We start from the raw sequence: 17,873 nt of genomic DNA, 5'->3' as shown, positions 1-17,873 counted from the left end.
GCCATGATCTCAGATCTGAACATGTTATTGTTTCATCATGATATTCATTGTTTTATGATCTTACCTGCAAGTTGTATACACATGTCGCTGTCCGGAACCAATGGCCCCGAAGTGACAAAAATCGGGACAACCGAAGGGGATGGTAGTGATGTGAGGATCACATGTGTTCACGGAGTGTTAATGCTTTGCTTCGGTACTCTATTAAAAGGAGTACCTTAATATCCAGTAGATTCCCTTGAGGCCCGGCTGCCACCGGCTGGTAGGACAAAAGATGTTGTGCAAGTTTCTCATTGCGAGCACGTACGACTATGTATGGAAGACATGCCTATTGATTGGTTTGTACTTAGACACCGTTTTATTATTATCTGCAAATGCCCTGCTATGATTGTTACATGAGTTTCTCTCATCCATGCAACGCCCGTTATCCGTCCCCGTGCCTACAGTATTTTAATCCTGCTGTTTACTAAAATCACTACTGCTGTCTTTGTTACCCTGCTGCTGTTATTTCACTACTGCTACTGCTATAAAACTGTTACTACTGATAAACTCTTGTGAGCAAGTCTGTTTCCAGGTGCAGCTGAATTGACAACTCCGCTGTTAAGGCTTTCAAGTATTCTTTGTCTCCCCTTGTGTCGAATCAATAAATTGGGTTTTACTACCCGCGAAGACTGCTGCGATCCCCTATACTTGTGGGTCATCAAGACTGTTTTCGGCGCCGTTGCCGGGGAGCATAGCTTTATTTGAAAGTTCACTTGGATTGATATTGTTCGCTGCAAATTCTCCATCATGGGTAAAACTCGCGATCCTAAAGTCGCCATATTACCATCCACTACAAGAAAAGGTACAACTCTGAGTACCTCTGCTACTCTTGATTCACCATCTGTGATAAGTCAACTTGTTTCACCGCCGCAAGCTTCACTTGCTTGGTACTTCGCTGAATCTGAAAATTCTCATAATATTGATAATGTTTCTGCTGTGCTTGATGATAGTGGTTCATTGGGATCCTTTCTAGATGCTACAATTGCTAGGTCTAGACAAATTGAAAATGCTGAAACTCCTAATGAAAATGCTACTACACCTGTTAATTCACCTGAACTTGATTATTCTAGTGATGATCCCGATGAGGATTATGTGGAGCTTAATGATAATTTTATTAATAGATGCAATGCTACTGCTGATGCAAGAAAAATTAAAAAGTTTCTCACACAATATACTGTTAGACATAAGCTATCTCCTGATCCTAAATTTGCCACATCTCCTATATGCATTAAGGATAAAGATTATGATTTTTCTCTTGATCTATCTCATATAGCTATTATAGAGAAAACACCCTTTTGTGGTACTGAAAAAGAAAGTGCTGTAGAACACATGATTAAACTTTCTTCTATGAGTAGCTTGTTTTCTGATGATGTCAAGATGCGTACTTACTTTGTCGCTAAAATTTTTCCTTTCTCATTAAAGGATGATGCTAAAACTTGGTATAATAATTTGCCTCCTGGTTCTATTAAAAGTCCAACTGAGCTGCGTGATGTTTTCTTTCGAAAGTACTTTCCTGCTAGTGCTCAACATATTGCTTTACAGAAAATTTATAGATTTGACCAGGGAGATGAAGAGAAATTGCCTGAGGCGTGGGCAAGATTTTGTTCTCTTATCAGAGCTCGACCTGGACATGATTTAGAAAAGAATGATCTACTTGATATATTTTATAGTGGACTAACCATTGAGTCTAGAGCATATTTGGATAGTTGTGCTGGTTGTGTTTTCAGGAAAAGAACTCCAGACGAAGCTGAAGAATTATTGGCTAAAATAAGCCGGAATCATGATGATTGGAATACACCTGAACCAATTCCAACGCCAATATTGAAGAAGAGGGGTTTAATTGAACTGAATGATGAAGATATGAGGGAAGCTAAGAAGTCTCTCAAGGAGAAAGGTATTAAATTCGAAGATGTGAAGAATCTACCTCCCATAGAAGATATATGTGAGATAATTCCCCCTTCATCCATGATCGAGGTAAACTCCCTTCAACGCTTTACTAGGGAAGATATTCCGTATTCAAAACCTCCTGCTCAATGCTTAGATGAGTTTGATAATTATATTGTTAAGCAAGAAAATTTTAATATGAGAGTAGAGAATCATCTAATGGAAAATTCTCAAGCTATTAGCAATTTGCATGATATTGTGGAGAGAACCTCCAATGATGTTAAGATGCTTGTTAAACATTTTCAAATGGTTCAAACTCAAATTGATCAACTCACTAAAGTGCAAAATGACTTGTTAAAAAATCTATACCTAATAATAAAGCAAAAAGGGTTTCCGTCGTCCGTTTTTATTTGCCCCAGGTTTTCAGTCGAATTTACAGGCTATGCCACCGGTTAGTAAAATAACGATTACTTTTGTTCTGTTTTGTTCCGCTCCTCATCTGTTCGTTTCGTGAGAGCCACCCATCAAGCCCATGGGCAAGAGGCAGGGGCCCGGCAAGGAGGCTTGACCCGTTGACCGTCAAGGTCAACGGCGGCGCTGGAGCGTTCGAGAAGATCCCCGTCGGTGTTTTGGGTTGAGGCAGTGCAGGTATTGGCGACAGGGATAAGCAGCGCGAGGGAAGGGAGGCCGTCGTGTGAGGGGAGGAGGGAGGCGAGGTGGCTCGCCGGCCGGGACATAGTGGTGCCGGCCACTGAGACTGTGCACCCAAAGAGAGGAGGGAGGACGTGCGAGAGTGGGAGGGAAGTGCTGCTGCATCACGAGGAGGAGGAGATTGAGTAGGGTCGCATGCCCGTGATTTTTTTCAATAGTCCCACCTCAGGCCTGCGAGGAGTTCATCGCGAACGCAAAGAAGGAGCCAATCGATGTTTGTGTCAAGGCTGCCCCGCCATCCTGGTCCGGATCCGGTCACGCTCCTACACGTCAAGCTTCAGGCTCTGCTGTCCCCAGCCCTCCCGGCTTGCCAGCGTGCGGATCCGCGGTCCCAATTTCATTCGCGATTCCATCCCCCAACTCCACAAGCAGAGGCCCTCACCATCTCTTGTTCGCCTGGTGGGTGCACCAATCCTCGCCACACTCCGCCGGTCTCGCCGCAGGGCAGCTCCAGACGAGCTCTGACAAGACCCACGCGGTGCTCCCGCAATACACGCGCGCCGCCGTGGCTGATTAGGTCTACCCGGCGCCCCTAGGTCAACGGGCGCAACTGCAAGTGAGCAGCAGATGAACGGCTCACCTGCGTCGGCCAGGGCGTGGGGAGGAGCATGCCAGTGCGTGTTGAATCGCAAGCCGCTCGCCTTCGTTGGTCAAGGTGCTAGCTTGCGTCGGGCAGCATCCGCCACGACGTTGCTCTGCTCTCGCTCTTCCTCTATTCATCGCCGTATTCATATGTGTGGATCGGATTAGTATACATTATGCAGCTGAGTAGATGATTGCTATTAGCCTATTATATTGCAAGCTCATTGCATGAGGATGGTAGTAAATAGTACATGCTACAAGTGCAAAGAATTGATTTGCAAATGTCAAATTTCGTTTGTTTGACAAAAAATCACATAATAGTTTGAATTATATCATAATTTTTTTGAATAGATAGCTGTATTCATTTATGTGCAAACATTTATTTTCCAAATAAAATAGAAAATAAAAAATAACGAATAGAAGAAAATTTGGCGGTGTTCCAAATAATTTGTGGTGCCATTAAGCGAGCGAGACAAAGTGTTCGTGGACATATGACCCGGTGTTTGAAAACCCCTCAAATAGATGAGTTGAATTTAAAAAGGGGACATGTGCCAGAGGTCCTCTACTCTTCCATTTGTTATTGGATGGGACCACCACTCTTTGGATCGTGGATTTTTGTGTTGAAATCAAAAAAGATTATTTCAATATTTGTATGATATTTGTTCGGTGATTTTCTTTTATCTATCTGCCTGTCAAATCTTAATTCCATAATGCTTTTCAAATCCTCCTATCTATTATCCTACTTTATTCAATTTGTTATGCAGAATTTCAATGGAATTGGATTTCAAACAATAATGTAAAATTTAACATAATTCCGTAGAGGGTAGAGAGTAGTTTGCTGGTTTACGTGGTTTAATACCGCTCTCTCTATTGCAAGGCTAACCATGGTATTTTCGCGTTGCAAAGACACAAGCAAAACCAGGCTACATACCAGGCTACATTTGATATTTTCGGTAAAACAATCATAATTCTTATTCTTTTTTCTAGCACTACATTAGCACAAGCAAGCACTAACTAAAAGTTGTGATCAACCTCTAACCTATTCAGCAAAGGAAATTCAAAGTCACTCAGTATGTATTATGGACTTGGCAATCTTCCACTTCATTGACAAGACACTACTCCATGCCTTTGCCGACCCGTTGTTTTCACTAACAAGGGTTGTTTCACAAATTGAATTCATTAATCTTTTCATTCGTAAAAAAAAGAATTCAATAACTTTTTGTTTTATTCTTTAAAAGTTTAAAATTTATGCTATTCCACGGCAACGCGTGGGCATTGTGCTAGTAATCCTAAAGAGAAACATGCTTATGAAGTAACAACTAGAGGTGGTGTCTCTACCCAGGATCCTTTATATCCTGAAGGGCATCACAAGAGAATTGAACAAGATTCTCAACGAATTGAACCTAGTGCTCCTTCTAAGAAGAAAAAGAAGAAGAAACATAAAAATGTTGTAGAATCCTCTGAACCTGTTAATGATCCTAATAGTATTTCTATTTCTGATGCTGAAACTGAAAGTGGAAATGAACATGATAATGATAATGATAATGATAAGAATGATGCTTCTGATAAAGAAGAGGTTGAAGATGAACCTGAAAAGCATGCTAAAAATAAAAAGTATACTAAAGAAGATTTTATTGCTAAGAAACATGGTAATGAAAGAGAACCTTGGGTACAAAAGCAAATGCCTTTTCCTGCTAAGAAACTAAAATCAAAGGAAGAAGAACACTATAATAAATTTTGTGATTGGATAAAACCTTTATTCTTGCAAATCCCTTTGACTGATGCTATTAAATTGCCTCCTTATTCAAAGTATATGAAAGATATTGTTACTAACAAAAGGAAAATCCCCAATGAGGAGATTTCCACTATGCTTGCTAATTACTCTTTCAATGGCAAAGCTCCAAAGAAGTTGGGCGACCCAGGTATACCTACTATTCCTTGTTCTATTAAGAATAATTATGTTAAAACTGCTCTATGTGACTTGGGAGCCGGTGTTAGTGTTATGCCTTTTTCTCTTTATAAGAGACTTTACTTAGATAAGTTGATACCTACTGATATATCTTTGCAAATGGCTGATAAATCTACTGCCATTCCTGTTGGTATATGTGAGGATGTTCCTGTTCAAGTTACTAATAACTGCTTGATATTAACTGATTTTGTTGTGTTGGAAATGCCTGAAGATGATAACATGTCTATTATTCTTGGGAGACCTTTTTTTAACACCGCAGGGGCTGTTATTGATTGCAATAAAGGAAAGGTTACTTTCAATATTGATGATAAGGAGCATACCTTCTATTTCCCCAAGAGGATTGATAAAGTATGTGGAGTCAATACTATTTCTAATGTGAGAACTATCAAAATTGGAACTATTGATTGTCCTATATATGAGCCTAAAGAAGGTTATCAAAGTCTTATGATTGGGTCCATATCAATACAATTCAAGGTAACATGATTGATTTGAGGTTTATTTCTTCATATGCTATGTAAAATTTATTTGGTGGCAAGACTTGATCAACCTTGTTAACAAATACTTTTTATATGCATAGAGGAGGTAAACAACATCTCTTTCTCCCTCCACTTGTCTTACTTGCTGTAGCACTTTTGATTTGCAAAGTTCCTTAGTTAATTAGAGATTTCAAAAAAATTCCTGGCCAGTAATAATAAACTTAATACCCAGAAATGTGCATTTTTCAAAGTTTTCAAAAATTCACAAAAATTATACCGTTGGTCCTATTTTTCAAAAATGCACCTGGGAGCACCTGGGGATGATCAGTGGGGCACCCCAGGGTGGCACCCCACAGGCCGGCGCGGCCAGCAAGGGGGGCGCACCACCCTGGCGTGTGGGTCCCCCTTTGCCCCACTTTAGCATCTCTTCCTCCCAGACTCTTCTCTCTCCCGAAAAAATTGACACCAGCTTTCTCTCACTCGCGTTTTTGCTCAAGAGCTCAGGATTTTTCGATCTCTTTGCTCAGCCCAGATTTCTGTCTGAAATTTGGCACATTTGCTCTCCGGTATGTGACTCCTCCGATTATCCAAGTAGAATTTTGTTTGGTTGAGTATATCTTGAATATTTTGCTGCAGTAGGTAACATGTTTAGTGAGCTTGCATGCTTGTTCTAAGTGTTATAAACTAGTTTTGATGCATGATTAGTACTCTAGCAAGTTCCTATAGTAGTTCCCCTTGATTATATGTCACCAAATCAAATTTTATATTGTTTGTTGAAAAATTTCAGAAAAGGAAGATGGATAATTTCAACTTTGGAGAAGTGTTTCAGAGAGAGACAACCAGCACCGGAAGGCCCTCTAGGACCGCCACCCGATTCGAGCGATCCTACAATGAGGATGTCATCGCGCCAAGCTTCGCGCTCGAAGAAGACAATGGGGCTCCTAATGCTTCATCTTTCCCATGTTATGATTTTCTGAGTAATGCAGGGTTGTTGGATGATTTCTTCACCCTCGTCAACAGGGCGGGTTTAGCCGCCTACGTGGGAGATGAAAGGGAGCAATACTACATGCTCACCAAAACCTTCGTCGAGAGCTTCAAGTTCCACAACAAGCACTATGGCCCGACAGTTGCATTCAAGATTTATGGTAATCCTATTACTATGGAATTGGAAGAATTTTGTGTTGCATTGGATATTGCCCTTGTAGGTACATCAAGGAGGATTGAGGACAACCGCCGGGTCTTGTTGGAGCTCTATCGAGGGATCGCCAATGATGATTGTCGCACCATTCAGCGTGGCAAGATAAGAAACATCCAACTCCCCGCCATTAAGTATTTTGCCTATTACATTGCTACTAGCATTCTTGGTAGGGAGAACACTAGCAATATTTCTAGCTACCATCTTGCTTTCTTAATTGATGCACTTACTGGAGGGACACCTTATCATCTAGGTTCTCTTATTGCTCGCCGCTTGTCTAACAAGGGGCCTATTTTTGGAGGAACCATTGCATCGCGCATTTTAGCACATTTAAGACTTCCTCTTGATTCTAATGATGTGCCATTAACTCCTAGGAGGCTTGATATTGCTGCTATGAAGAGCCATCATTTTGTTACCGCTGATTCCACTCCAGATAATTTGGTCTATAGAATGTTGTTTGCTGACGGGGATGAGAAGGAAATTCCTTTGCCCCAGCCAGATTTGTTCAGTATTGACAGGGAACCATGGTCGTGCTCTAAGGAGGAGGTGGATGAAAAGATGAAGATACAAGACTTCCACCAGCAGCATGACTCCGAGGACGCCGAGCCCTCCTACGACTACACCGTCACGTATCCGGGTGCTTCTTCTAGCACATACCCGGAATATGATCCATCTTCGTCATACTACGGAGATGCTACTTCATGGGCACGATGGGATTGAACTCCACTTAGGCCAAAAGCCTAAGCTTGGGGGGAGGTATACCGGCATCACTCATTCTTTGCATATTATGGTTGCTGGATACTTGTATATACTTGTTTAGTTTGTTTGAGTGGTTTTCTAATGAGAGGGAGATGATATTTGGGGAAGTGCTGCCTGAAAACAGATTCCGGGCTGTTACCGAAAAATTCTCAAAAATAGCCAGAATGGTATTTTGCGAAGCCAATTTTTGTGCATGTTCCCCAGGTTGTTATCTAACTTTCATTAGTTGAACACTTTTCGATTTGAGCAGTGGAAGAATTACTTAAAAATCGAGTACTGTACTGCTGTCAAGTTTGACGAATTTTTGCTGCCTTGTGTTTATGTGACTTTTTCTAGTTTGCCATTTCTTGTTTTTGCTTTGTTTCTTTCCTAAAACCCAAAAAGACCAAAAATATTTCTGTTGTTTCTCTTCATCATTTGTTTGTTTTGGTTTCTAGCCTTTATTTTGCTTTATTTGCTATCGTTGGTTTGCTATAAGAAAATCCAAAAAGATTTTGCTTTGTTTGCTTGTTTCCTTTTGTTCTTGTTTCCAATTCGAAAACACCAAAAATATTTGCTGTTCTTCTTTGGTTTGTAAAGTTCATCATGAGTTCAATGGTCTTCGGTGGCTGGAGCGTGGTTTTCATTTCATATTATCCAAGCTACACAAGTGAAAGACAATAATGACGATCTACGACAATTGGATTGTGGTGAGAGGCTGGTATGAACTCTATTTGTTTTCATTTTTGTACATATACTCATCCATGTGAGCATGCTTAGTTGGTTCATGTGAGGTATATGACATTTAAGAAAGTCTAGTAGTTCATGATCTCTCATGTTTAGCTCCAATTTATTAATATGAGTAGCATGTCATGGATGTTTGCTTGCATTGTTTTATTCATAAGTAGGTATGACATTGTGGTATCCTCCTCTGAATAATTCATTTACATCGACTTGGCACATGCTCACGCATGCATATGACTGAACAAAAGTCAATTAAGCCTCTATGATTTACATTGCTTCAGAGTTCTTGTATCACTTTTATGCCTCCATTAATTTATTTTGCCGCAAGCATGATTATGACAGTTACTGCTCTCTTGATTTGTCGCTCCCCAGTCTATTGCTAGCCTTCACTTGTACTGAGTGGGAACGCTGCTCGTGCTTCCAAACACCTGAAAACCAAGTTGTTCCAAAGTGTCCACCATAAATACCTATGCATGGCATTTCAAACCATTCCAAGTAAATTCTCATGCGCTACCTTTAAAACCTTCAAAATGCTTCTCAATTTGTGTTAATGTTTCATAGCTCATGAGGAAGTATGTGGTGTTTAACTTTCAACCTTGTCATTTACTCTTGACGGACTTTCATTATGGACTAGTGGCACATCCGCTTATCCGATAATTTTGCAAAAAGAGCTGGCAATGGGATTCCCAGTCCCAAATTAATTAACCTAAATAGACACTCCTCCATGGTATGTGATTGTTGGCAGGCACCCGAGGATTCAGTTAGCCATGGTTTGCGAAAGAAAGGTTGGAAGGAGTGCCACCTAAACATAAAAATAATTCATGGGAGCCGCTCTTGGAAGTCTGGTTGGCGAGGTAGTTGGTGTACCCATTACCATTCGTTGACAACAACAAACACCTCTCAAAATAATTTTACTCCTGTTTTAGAAATGAAAAGCTCTAGCGCATGTTAATCCCTGCTTCCCTCTGCGAAGGGTCAATCTTTTACTTTTGTGTTGTGTCTCCATTCTTTCTATGAGCACTATCTTGAGAGCACAACTTTCATTCTTAGTATAATATGCTTGTCTCAAAATATGATTGATTGTGGTATAACTTTGATGCTTTTATCTTTGACAATCACTACTTCTAGTCTTTCTATGAAATTCAGAGGTGCCTGGGCATTTATGTTTTGCCGATCAAATATGGGCAAGCGAGATACCACTTTATCATACTCTTTTATGAACATTGCAATCCTGCTTATAGACATGATTCATGATGCTTATTATGAATTGTTGGTACCTCTCCATGATTGACATAGCTATTAGATGATCTTATTTGTATACATCTCATTATGAACTGCCTAAGTGTTAGCCATATTATGAGAATATATACATCATGTGAACAAATGTGTTCGTGAAAGTTCTTTTATCGCTCAGTTGTTAACTGAATTGCTTGAGGACAAGCAATAAGCTAAGCTTGGGGGAGTTGATACGTCCAAAACGTATCTACTTTCCCGAACACTTTTGCTATTGTTTTGCCTCTAATTTGTGTATTTTGGATGCAACTAACACGGACTAACGCTGTTTTCAGCAGAACTGTTCAGTGTCTCATTTTTGTGCAGAAATCCAACTTTCAGGAAAATCCTCGGAATTTATGCAGAAGGTCCTATTTTCCCAGAATATTGGCGGAGCCAGAAGGGCAAGCCAGGTGGGGGCCCGAGGGCCCCACACACTAGGCCGGCGCGGCCCAGGAGGGGCCTACGCGGCCCTAGTGTGTGGCGGCCTCAGTCGGCCCCCGACGCCCTCCTTCGGACTACTTATTGCCTTCGACCTAAAAACGCACGGGGAGAAGTCGAAGTCGCCAGCAACCCTCCATAATGCCGCCACATCGCGAAACTCCGTCTCGGGAGCCAGAAGTCTCCGTTCTGGCACTCCACCGGGACGAGGAATTGGAGGAGATCATCGCCATCATCACCACCGACGCCTCTTCATCAACCAGCCATGTTTCCCCCATCCATGAGTGAGTAATTCCCCCGCTGTAGGCCGAAGGGGATGGTAGGGATTGGATGAGATTGGTCATGTAATAGCATAAGATTGTTAGGGCATAGTGCCTAGTGTCCGTAATTGGTACTTTGATGATATTGTTGCAACTTGTTATGCTTAATGCTTGTCACTAGGGCCCGAGTGCCATGATCTCAGATCTGAACATGTTATTGTTTCATCATGATATTCATTGTTTTATGATCTTACCTGCAAGTTGTATACACATGTCGCTGTCCGGAACCAATGGCCCCGAAGTGACAAAAATTGGGACAACCGGAGGGGATGGTAGTGATGTGAGGATCACATGTGTTCAGGGAGTGTTAATGCTTTGCTCCGGTACTCTATTAAAAGGAGTACCTTAATATCCAGTAGATTCCCTTGAGGCCCGGCTGCCACCGGCTGGTAGGACAAAAGATGTCGTGCAAGTTTCTCATTGCGAACACGTACGTCTATGTATGGAACACATGCCAATTGATTGCTTTGTACTTAGACACCATTTTATTATTATCTGCAAATGCCCTGCTATGATTGTTACATGAGTTTCTCTCATCCATGCAACGCCCGTTATCCGTCCCCGTGCCTACAGTATTTTAATCCTGCTGTTTACTAAAATCACTACTGCTTGTCTTTGTTACCCTGCTTGCTGTTATTTCACTACTGCTACTTGCTATAAAGCTGTTACTATCGATAAACTCTTGCGAGCAAGTCTGTTTCCAGGTGCAGCTGAATTGACAACTCCGCTGTTAAGGCTTTCAAGTATTCTTTGTCTCCCCTTGTGTCGAATCAATAAATTGGGTTTTACTACCCGCGAAGACTGCTGCGATCCCCTATACTTGTGGGTCATCATCCCTCTTCTATGAAAATAGGCCCATTGGAATAAACTCCGGGGATTTTCCTGAAAGTTGAGTTTCTGCACAAAAACAAGACACCAGGGCAATTCTGCTGAAAACAGCGTTAGTCCATGTTAGTTGTATCCAAAATACACAAATTAGAGGCAAAACAATAGCAAAAGTGTTCGGGAAAGTAGATACGTTTTGGACGTATCACGGGCAATTGGGCTCATCGTTGTCCACAATGCAATGGAAAGAAAGTTTGGGCTGGACAGAACTCAAATTCGGTCAACATGGTCACAGAGGAAGGAACTACAGGGTGTGGTAATATATTACCTACAGTTCTTTCGGTGTTTCAATCAACAGAATGGTGGGTTTATATGGGTGCTAATGTTCAATTGTGTGCTGACGCCTGACATCACCATGTTTACCTCTTATCGAGCCCGAGGTTTCTTAGTAATGATGGGGAATGGGTTAAATGATACTGTTCGTGGTGTTGGCACGGTAAATCTGAAGTTTACTTCGGGCAAGATCGTGCGATTGAAGAATGTGCTGCATGTCCCTTGTATCAAGAAGAATCTTGTTAGTGGCTCCCGTCTTATGAAAGATGGGTTTAAGTTGGTGTTTCAGTCCAATAATGTTGTATTGTCTAAGTATGAAACTTTTGTTGGAAAGGGCTATGAATGTGAGGGAATGTTTCGCTTCTCTCTTGAAGACTTCTGTTATAATGTTGCGAACCATGTAAGAACTAGTGTTAATGAGACTAACGTTTCGCATTCACGACTTTGTCATGTTAATTTCGGTTGTATGTTGCGGCTTGATGATATGAGTTTAATTCTAAATTCACCTTTGCCAAAGGCTCTAAGTGCCATGCATTTGTGCAAGCAAAGCAGCCCCGCAAGCCCCACAAGCCTACGAAAGAAAGAAACTTGGCACCACTAGAGCTCATACATTGAGATCTATGTGAGATGAATGGTGAGTTGACAAGAGGTGGAAAACAAATATTTTATGACTTTGATTGATGATTCCACTAGGTACTGTTATTTGTATCTCCTGAAAACTAAAGATGGGGCTCTTGATTTCTTTAAAATCTGTAAGGCTGGAGTTGAGAATCAACTTGAAAGAAAGATAAAAAAGGTTCGGTCCGATCGTGGTGGAGAGTACTTTCCTAATGAGTTCAATTTATTCTATGTGGAAAATGGTATGATCCATGAGAGGACGCCTCCCAATTCCCCACAATCCAATGGGATTGCGAAAAGGAAAAAACCGTACTCTAATAGATTTGGTTAATGCCATGTTAGATGTTTTGGGTTTATCCAAGGAATGGTGGGGGAGGCTATATTGACTTCGTGTCATGTCCTAAACCATGTTCCAACCAAGAATAAAGAGATTACCCCATATGAGGAATGGGAAAAGAAAAGGCCAACACTCTCCTACCTACGAACTTGGGGTTGTTTAGCTAAAGTGAATTTGCCAATCAACAAGAAGCGATAAGTGGTAGCCTCCTGAAAACAAAAGTGTAAGGGTATATTGCCCCTATGTGTGGTTTTGGTAATTAGTGACAACCCCTATGGACTAATGTTTTCATTGAGTTTATATGAAGGAATATTCCATAGGTAATACTTGTAGTCCATTTGTTGGATTCAAGTATGGATGCCATGAAGATAAAGATATACCTTGAGTATTGGCATCAAGATCATCGATTTGAAGAAATATATGTGATATGATCAAGAAGAAGAAATGAAGATGGAGTTCTTATGTGGAACTCAATATTGGCCATGCTCTAGCTTATGTGTTAAGCAATGAATGATCAAGATCTTGAGTGCTTAATTCCGAGTGAAGAATTCAAGATATGGCTCTAAGTCGGTGTCATGATAGTATCATAAGTTGAGCTATGGTTGACTAACATTTAGACCATGCAAGCAAATGAAGAATTCTTTACACACCTCAAGAGAGTGTATGATGGAGCATGAGAAGATACAAGGTTGACCAATACAAAGAGTGAAGAATAGATTCAAGTTTGGTCAACACATGAAGCATGAAGAATGTGCCACTTGAAGTCATGTGGTATGGTAATCCTTGTCAATTATGCTTCATAAACTAACCCATCATATATGTTCCCTTGTGTTGTCTATGGGGGTTAGGTATCTTTCCATGGGCATACATAAAAAGTGAGATCTCATATAGCCCATGAGAGGATGACATCAAGTGGTGATCATCATCAAGGTTGAGTTGCGCAAGTTCAAGTTGAGCATCTCAAAAGGATCATATGCTTGAAGCTTGCCGTCCATTTGGTGATAATGGACATGTGAAGATGTGCATCAATGGAGCTTTCCCATCATGGTGTATGGGGGAGCATTTGTGAGTCTTCACGAAGCAACAATGATCAAGTGAGACATTCCGGCTTGAGTGGAGCTTGAAGAGTTATCATCAATGGAGCTTTCCCATCATGGTGTTGGGGCTCTATTCGTCGTTATCTTTCCAACAAAATTGGTTTCATGTCAATCGGAGTTCAGGAGCATTGTCTTTTTTAAAAGAAAAAGAAAAAGGGTTTTGGCCTGAAGCAGTCCGGCCCACCGCCCGGAACTGCTGGCCGTGGCACCGGCCAGCTCGGCACCGACCGGCCCCTTGACCGGTGCACACCGGACACTATCTAGTAAGGTTTTAAGCTTCGCTCGGTGCTGGCCCGGCCTAAGGTCCGGTTTGGACTGAAGTGGTCCAGCCCCACGCTCGGTCGGACCGGCCTCTGGACCGGATGCCCCGACACGGACCGGCTCCTGCTCCAGTGACAACCGAGGCCATGTTTTGTATGTCACCAATCCGCCCCGGTCACGGCCCAGCGCCAGATCCGGCCTGTGGCCCGGTCTGACCGGCCCCTGGACCGGATGGCCCGGTCCTAGGCCCGGTTGACCGGCTCCCTCGACTGATGCTGAGCTGGTCACTTCCCCAACGGTTAATTTTGTCTTGGGCTATAAATAGCCCTTCTTCCACCTTGGGCTGGGTAAGTTATTCTACTCTCTCTCCTCCATTGTTTGACTTTGAAGAACTTGCCCTATCTCTTGATTCCCCCCATGATTCTTGCTCATTCTTGAGGGATCTAAGAGAGGAGATCTAGATCTACAATCCCCACCAATCCATTTCTCCTCTAAGTAAGAGGAACCCTTTGGATCTAGATCTTGGATTCATTTGTTCATTTCCTGTTTGTTTTTCCTCTCTAATCTCATCCTAGAATTTGTTGCTTTGGTGGGATTTGAGTGTGAAGGATTTGAACACCTCCAGTGTTCTTGCTTTGCATCATTGCATAGTGTTGAGCTCTCCACCACGATTAGTTCGAGTGAGAGACCATGAGCTTGTTACTCTTGGAGCGAAACCTCCTAGTTGGCTTGGTGGTTGGTGCTCCGGTGATGTCTTCATGGAAGATTGTGAAGAGGCCCGGGCTTCTCCTTCGTGGAGCTTGTGAAGTGGTTTTGGAGCTTGCCATCTCCGGAGTGGAGGAAAAGCTAACCATAAGGAAAGGGCCATTATCCTTTGTGGGTTTGGCTCGGAGAATAGGGCGAGCCTTCATGGCGTTGGGGACCTTCGTGGGACCTCCACCCCTCCAAACGTGACGTATCTTCTTGCAAAGGAAGGGAACATGGGAATACATCCTCGTCTCCGTGTGCCTTGGTTATTTCTATACCCGAGCTTACTTTCCTTGTGATAGCCATCGTGCTTGAAGTACATATATCTTGTTATCACTTGTGCTACATATATCTTGTGCCTATCTTGCTTAGCTCTAGTTGTTGTTGTTGTTTCACTTAGGTGAGCCTAGCATATTTATGATTTGTGCTTGTTAAATAAATGTTAGTTTAATTCCGCATTCTTACAAGCCAAATCTGTAAGAGTTTTTAAAATGTCTATTCACCCTCTCCTCTAGGCGGCATCTCGTCCTTTCAAAAAGTCAAGCGGGCCAACATTGCTGCAAAGAGTAATGAAATCACTGCGCAAGCCTAGTTGGTTCAGAGTATGGGGCATTCCCATTTTGTCGACTTGATCTCGCGGTCCTTGAGATGGTTGAAACGGTTGAGATGACGACGTTCTTCAAACTCGATACCGAGCGAAGTGGGTGTGTCTTCAACCGGTAGTGCAGCTTGTGCAGCCACATCACGCGAGTAGCTCCTTGTGTTCATCTAAAAATTAATTAGTAGTTTAGTACCTTAAGAACATCTTAACAAAAATTAAAATATGATCCGATAGAAATAAACATATGATCATCCTCTACGCATATTATAAAAGTATCTCCTCTGAAATTTCGATCTAGCATGCTCATTGAGGTGATGAAATTCATAATAAGACCTAAGTCTAGATTGATAATGACAAAAGCTAGAGCATGCATTTGCGAATAAAAAGTTGGGGGTCGGAGAATAAATGTACCATGCTTCGATGGAGTGCGAGGAATTGAATAAAAAACAAACGAATTTGGAGATCCAATGGAGTAGGTTTGGAGTTTGGAGAAGGAAGAGAGAGATTATGAAAACTTGGGTTGCATACATGTTCCTTGCTTGTTTAAGTCGTCCGACACGCCGTACAGGCGCACGGTACGGGCGCATCCCACCCATACCAGGTGCAACCGCCTTGGAGTAGGTCGATCAATGCGGTACAGGTGCATGGTACGGTAGGACCGGACCATACCGAAGGTCGCTAAAGTGTCAGATGCTTTCCACAAAATCTTCAACTTTTCCTTTTCGTGGTCACGAATACAGTACGGGCGCTTGGTATGGTCTGGTGCGACCGTACCGATGGCCGTTAAAGTTCCAGGAACCTGAGAACATCAAAAATTTCTGTGCAATCTTCACGAGCCTTTATGCATCAAAATTACCTCAAAAATGGGTAAGGAAAAAACAGTATATGTCAAGAATGTGCAACCATTAGTATCAAAAATCAAAAAGGCGCTGTTCCTTAACTTCTTCTCCTCTTTTCCAAGGATCTCATGAACACTCTTTAATAATAACAACACAAAACAAACTAATAAAACTAAATATTAAACTTGAACAAAAACTAGATAGAAAAAACTTTATTGAGCATGGGTTGCCTCGCATGAAGCGCTTCTAGTTAAGGCCAATTAGCTTGACCAATATGGTGATCACTTAAGAGTTGGAAGTGGAAGACCCACTCCAAAATAGTTAGCTTTCGAATTAATGACCCCATCATCATCAGTTTTGTCCTTCTTCTTTCTAGGAAGTGCACTACAAATGTGTCTTTGGATGGTAGTCCAATCATCACATTTCCTTCATGCAAATTGATTAGCTCTTTAATAGTTCTAAGAAATGGCCTTCCTAAAATTATAGGAGCTATAGGATCTTCAAGCATGTTAACAATAATAAAATCAATAAGAGCAGGACATCATTTAATCTCTACTACAATATTATCTTTGATCCCTACAGCTTGTCTGTATGTTGAATCAGCCAAGTGTAGTCTTAGCTCAGTTGTTCTAAATGGCCCCATTCCAAATTTATCATATAAAGTCTTTGGAATTATGGAGACGCTTGCACCAAGATCACAAAGTGCAGCCACCTCATTTGTTCTAACATGGATTTTAACAGTGGGCTTAAATATATCATCAAGCTTAGTTGGGAGTTTTTCAGCTAGCATCTTATATTATTGCTCTAAATCACGGACTTAGCATGCTACCTCATGTATAAATTGACGGTACCTTTCATTATTACCTTCGCTGATTTCGGGGTGTCTTACCATGACGTCTTAATGAGATCTTCCACAGTATACTCGGGTGTTGGAGCATTACTATAGTCCAGTCCTTCAAGTGCTCCCTCACTTCTTTCAATCCTTATCATCTTGAGGTCTTCAACGGGGTTTGGTTCTGGTTTACCTGCAAATCTTGCAAGTATAACAGTTTGGCTTTCAGCTATCTTTCCAATTTGTGTCTCAACGGTCTTTGTTCTCTCCTGTAAAGCTTGAACATCATTCCTAAGAGAACCCCGTTTGGATAGATAAATTCACTAACATAGTGCTATGACTTTCAATGATCTTTGTAAGGGAACTATTTTATTCAGCTTGAGCATGCATAAAATTCTTGAAAGTACTTTCAGTTGAAGTATTACCACTGCTTGCTCCATTGCCATTGGTGAAGTTATTATTAAGAACTCCTACATTATTATTATATGGTCTAGGAAAATTAGAGCCATAGTTTTGACTCTTCCATGCAGGGTTATAAGGATTTCTTGCTATGAAGTCTATTTCCTCAACTTTAGTATTTGTGATGGCATTAACTTGGGTAGTTTCTTTACCTTTTAGAATGTGTAAATGCTCATCTACATTTGAAGTAAGTTCTTCATTGTTACCTTCGGTGATTTCATTCACCTTTCTTGAAGAGGATCTATCTACATGCCATTGGGCATGGTTGCTTTGCATATCATCAAGAAGCCTTCTTGCGAGCTGATGTCTACTCACGCTTCTTTTCCTGTAGACAGTGTTGGGCCTCCAAGAGCAGAGGTTTGTAGAACAGCAGCAAGTTTTCCCTTAAGTGGATCACCCAAGGTTTATCGAACTCAGGGAGGAAGAGGTCAAAGATATCCCTCTCAAGCAACCCCGCAATCACGATACAAGAAGTCTCTTGTGTCCCCAACACACCTAATACACTTATCGGATGTATAGGTGCACTAGTTCGACGAAGAGATAGTGAAATACA

The sequence above is a fragment of the Lolium rigidum genome, chromosome 7 (genome assembly GCF_022539505.1).
Source record: "Lolium rigidum isolate FL_2022 chromosome 7, APGP_CSIRO_Lrig_0.1, whole genome shotgun sequence".
NCBI lineage: Eukaryota > Viridiplantae > Streptophyta > Magnoliopsida > Poales > Poaceae > Lolium > Lolium rigidum.
This window is presented reverse-complemented; position numbering follows the sequence as displayed.